At 39.9% G+C, this 5,597-nt stretch overlaps 1 pseudogene; it reads left to right on the top strand.

The window, feature by feature from the left end:
* Positions 1-2,085: 2,085 nt before the first annotated feature.
* On the top strand, positions 2,086-2,946 carry LOC113709958 (receptor-like protein 44; annotated as a pseudogene).
* The last annotated feature ends 2,651 nt before the right edge of the window (positions 2,947-5,597 follow it).

Here is a 5,597-nt window from a genome sequence, read left to right as displayed (position 1 = left end):
TAATCCATCCGTTCTTCTTAACTAAACTAGAAAATTTGAAGAAGATATGGGTGATTCTACAAAAGAATGTAAGAAATCAAACTGATTGTGCAGATTAAAGGCTTTTAGGAGTATTTTCAATGGACAAGTTTTTTAATAACTTTAACTCTACTTAGATTTATTTGTTTTTATTTTTGGAGTCTATGATAATGCATTCCAAAAACACTTCCTAACCACCTAATCCATAAGATCTCAAATATACCTACTAAAAATAATAAAATAAAATAATTCCTACCATCTGATTTTTCTTCTACTCACTACCTACCACCACCACCACCACCCTCCCTTATTCTCCCTCCTCCTCTCCTGCCCTCCCCATCTCTATTCCCTTTCCCTCCCTGTCCTTCCTACTTTCTCTCCCTCTTCCCCTCCCCTTCCTTGCACACCTCCCTTCCCCTCCATCCCCTGATTAGTCTCCCACAACCAAATACCCTCACCTCTCCCGCATCCCCTCCCTTCCCACTAGTCTATCATGCCCAGATTTGGTCTGCAATCAAATACCCTAACCTCTTCCACCCCTCCCCTCCCGCTAATCTTCTGTGACTAGATTTGGCCTCCCGGGAAACTAATGGGAGGAGAGGGGATGAGGGAGAGAGATGGGCGGTAGTGTTGGTTGTGGTAGTGGGAGGTTATGGTAAGGCACATGTCAATGGGTCGGATTTTATCCTAATCCAATTCAAATCCAATATATTTGGGGTAGGGTTTGGGTTTAATTTCTCAAATCTAAACTCCATCTAGACCCAAACTTTGTAAGAGAGTTATAGATTTGGGTAGGGTTTGATTTTCTATGATCCATATCCAAATATAAATCCAACGAAATCCTACCTAGATCCAAGTATAAATTGTACACGCACACATATAAGTAAATTTATAAAATAATCTAATATTCTGTTGCCATTAGATTGAATATAATAGGATTTCATAACTATTAGATAAAAGGATACGCTCTTAATCTAAGAAAATGCCACCTAATCTCACCTAATATTGTATTTAGCATTGTGAATGTTGATTTTATTATTTGAAAACAAAAACTGAATGGTATTTATGTTATTTTTAAACTCTATATATTTTTACAATATTTTTACTGCAGTTCTTTACTATATGTTGAGAAAAAAAATACCCATGGATACCCAAACCAATGGATACTCATTGCATACCCAAATTCATGTGATTTCTGGTTTGGGTTTACTTTTTAGATCTATAATATTTGGCTTTAACTAAAATTAATGGGTCTGGATCTGGATCTAGATCAAAGGGTTCTAATCCAGACCCTATCTATTGACATATCTAAAGGCACCTAACAAAAATTTTAAACTATTCTAATAAAATTTTAAACTTTAAAAACATCCCCAAAATACATTTGCAGTGAATATTTTTCATTTATAATGTTACACTATAGTTTTTGAAAAATACCTCTAAAAATAATTAATTCACAGAGAACCTTTGTCAACAGGAATCCTCTAAAAATACCGCAAAATTTTTAAAGAAGAAGAGAGCAAAGAAAGGGGAAATAATGAAAGAAAAAGAAAAGGAAAAATAAGAAAAATTTTGTAAAAATCTATATATATATATATGTATGTATGTATTGCAAGGGGAGGTTTTAGTAAAGGCCTCTCGATGGCTTCTAAATCTCCCATACTTTTTTTCTAAATTTTTTATTTATTTTAATACATAAATTCAATTAAAAAGTTTGAAATACTGATTTGCAACTAATCCTATGTCAATTCAAATTTAAAATTTAGAACTTTCTCACTTCAAATGAGTGCTTAATAATCGTTTATAGTTTGTTTTCAGACTTTAACCCTTTTTTCTGCTATAATTAAAGAAAATAAATTTGGATAATTTGATTAGTCCCATATTGAAATCATTCACCCCATTACAATTTGGGCAAATTATCCAATTGGCCCTTGAACTCTTTGTCTAAGTAAAAATAAGCCCCTCATCTATTTTTTGCTGACTTTAAGCCCTCGAACTTGTAAAATTGGACACCCGTGACCCTTTTAGCCAGTTTCTCCGGTTTTGCAACCGGAAGACCAATTCACACGAATGCCAGTGTGCTTCTTCAAAGGGCTTTTTTGTCCGCATTTTCTAAGCAAAAGGGAACAACCATGCTTAACCCGGAGATCCTACTCCGTACTCCCGCCATCAGAGCCAGATCCAAACGATGAGTTATGCTGAACCTGCCTCAGTGAATCCCTTCAAGACTCATTAAAGAACCTCCAAAACTGGATCAAAGCTACCTTCGGTTACTCTTGCCAAGGCTTCACCTCCTTCCTCCAAGGCGCTACCTGCAACAACGGCCGGATTTACAAACTCTCCCTCTCCAACCTCTCCCTAAAGGGCTCCATCTCCCCCAATATCTCCAGCTGTACTAATCTCCAAGCACTCGACCTCTCCTCCAACGCCATCTCCGGCCCCATCCCCCCTGACCTCCAATACCTCGTCAATCTTGCTGTCCTGAACCTCTCCTCTAACCGCCTTTCCGGCCCAACCCTCAACAGCTCACTCTCTGCGCCTATCTTAATGTGATCGATCTCCACGATAACCAACCTTCCGGGCTCATCCCTCAGCAGCAAGGATTGCCGGCCCGCCTCTCGGTTTTCGATGTTTCGAATAACAAGTTGTCGGGTCCGATACCCTCGTCCTTAGGAAATAGGAGTGGGAACCTGCCGAGGTTTAATGCGAGCTCCTACGAGAGGAATAAGGATCTGTACGGGTACCCATTGCCGCCGATGAGGAGCAAACAGCAAAGGGCTTTCGGTTCTAGCCATTGTGGGGATCGGATTGGGAAGTGGGTTGTTGAGTCTGGTGCTGAGCTTTACAGCTATTTGCGTATGGTTGAAAATTTCGGAGCAGAAAATGGCTACTGAAGAAGGCAAAATTAGTCAACTCATGTCGGATTACTGATTCAACCTCTTTTTTTGTTCTCTCTTGAATTCTTCTTTTTTTAAAAAAAATATATTATTAATGGAGCTGCCACTAAGAATCAATGGCTGGATAGGATTGGGTGGAACTTACAGGTATGTTTAGGGAGATGGTGTTAGTATTGGTAATAGATTAGCTGTAGTAGTAAATTTTAGTGGCGATGATTGTGACGGTGCTGACTGCAGAATTGTCCCCCAGAGACAACTATGGTGGTCTCGCCGAGAACAGCGCCTGCAATGGCATTTCCACTGGAAGGTTTGGACGAGAATAGTGTTTTAGCGGCTAATTTTGATAGGACTGGTGTCCAGAATGGGGGAGAATTGGGCAGTCGAAGGAATAGCTATGACTCTGCTAGTGGGGAGATTCCTAAGAGCAATGGTATCACTCTCCTGCAGAGAATGTGGAGAGAGAAAGCGGCGGCAATGAGAGTTTTGCAAAAATGGAGGGAAGAAGGAGGAATTATTCCCTTTTTGCTTAGAAAATGCGGACAAAAATGCCCTTTGAAGAAACACACTGGCATTCGTGTGAATTATCCTTCCGATTGCAAAACCGGAGAAACTGGCTAAAAGAGTCACGGGTGTCCAATTTTACAAGTTTGAGGGCTTAAAGTCAGCAAAAAATAGATGAGGGGCTTATTTTTACCTAGACAAAGAGTTCAAGGGCCAATTGGATAATTTGCCCTTACAATTTTATCACTTTAACCCATTTTACTCCTTGATTAATAAAGATTGATTTGTCAAATCTGAAGAATAATGTGATTAGTCCCATTTTTTAATCATTTACATAGTAACATTTTTAGTACTTTCCTTCCGGATATATACATAGATTTGTCAAACATTCAGATGACATATCCTTTTTTTTTAAAGACTATTGTTATTATTATTAAAAAGATCGAGTGGTTTGGAGTACTACTCCGGTACACGGGATTTCAGGAAGCGTATGTAAGGGAAATGCCTAACATCTAGAGAGGAGATGCCTTTCACATCCTTGGGCAGCGTGGTAGCATCGTAAGTGGTAGATGTGTGAGTTGAGGCCGCGTGTTTCGCCAGAGCGTCCGCTGCTGAGTTGACTTCCCTATAGCAATGCTCCAAGATGAAATCTGCTTTTGTCATCGTCCATTGTATTCGTCTGATGATGCCATCTATCCTCCAAGTAGTAGGGGAGATTTGCCGCACCGAACGGAGTAATTGTTCTGAGTCCATGTGTACTACCACTTTGAGGAAACCTAGTGCTAGGCATAGCTGGAGGCCTTCCAACAGGGCCATAGCTTCCAACTCCATATTGGTATGGAAACCATGGAAAGAAGAGTAGGTCCACTTCACGTGGCCGTTGTGGTCTCGTATAATGCCCCCAACCCCGGAGTGCCCAGGATTGCCGAGGGAGGAGCCATCTACATTCAGAGATGACATGTCCAATTATATCATTCTTTAACCAATTAACCTATTGCTACTAAATCAATTTTTTTTAGCCTTAAACTTATCCTATTAAACGATTATTCCAACCAATGAAATAAACATTCTGACATACAACATCATCTAGATAATTTTTGATATGAGTAAAAATCTATTTTGAAAATTTTTCATATAACACGTATATCAAAAAGGGGCATTTAGATAAAATTTTTATATGAATTTTAAATTAATAAAAGGGGCATTTAGATGGTTTTTTTTGGAGTTTTTATTAAAAATTTTAAAACAAATATCTTGGGTGGTCGTCACAAAAAATAATAGTATTCCACCAAAGTAATACCTAATTACTTTCCTTGATGGCTATAATTCTAACTTTTTATTTGAAAAAAAACACTTGAAAAGTGAGGTAACAAATCTTAAATAATTTGAAAGATAGGAATATAGGGTTAGAAAGAGTAAAAGTGAAGTAACGAATCCTAAATAATAAAAGGAATATAAAGACAGGAGTATAGGGTTGGAGGCAGTAAAGTAAAGGGGGCTGTAGTTGTGAGTTGGATGAAATTATCAAAATGGACGATTTATGTGGGTTTTTTTTTTTTATGTGGCAAAACCCGACAGCGGGTGGGGATGCCAACCCCCTACTTTATTAGAGCGAGTAGGAGCATTACAATGCCTGGGTGGAAGAAAGGCCTACAGCCATAGAGCAATAAGGAAGGACTACTTTACAACCCAGGATCGAGTACAAGGGACCTCCCAGCGGTCCATTTGCATGGCTACCTGAACAGTTGGCGGAAGCTGCTGGGCCGAGGAGAAGATAGAGTGAGCTTGAAACTTTCCCCCTGCTATTTTGTCTGCGCAACTATTAGCCTCTCGGAGGACATGCCGCACCGTGGATGACAAATCAGCTAATAAGCCCCGAGCTCTACGCAAGGTATTGCACAAAGGCCATTTGGCTGTGGCACCAGACTGCAACAAACGAACCAAGGCCTCCGAGTTGATCTCGACGAGAAGACCGGAAAGGTTTCTATCCTTACAATGCAAAAGTCCATGCCATATTGAGAGAACCTCGGCAGTCAGAGTGTTTACCTCCCCAAACTCCTTATAAAAGGCAAACACCAAAAGCCCCGTGTGATTGCGAACTAGCCCTCCACCTGAAGCTCTTGCACCAGAGACACTAGCGTCCGTATTGAGTTTCAGTCTGTGGAGCGGAGGTCTCGACCAGGC

The sequence above is a fragment of the Coffea arabica genome, chromosome 9e (genome assembly GCF_036785885.1).
Source record: "Coffea arabica cultivar ET-39 chromosome 9e, Coffea Arabica ET-39 HiFi, whole genome shotgun sequence".
NCBI lineage: Eukaryota > Viridiplantae > Streptophyta > Magnoliopsida > Gentianales > Rubiaceae > Coffea > Coffea arabica.
The sequence above is the reverse complement of the archived record's forward strand: the minus strand, read 5'-3'. Positions and strand labels throughout refer to the sequence as shown.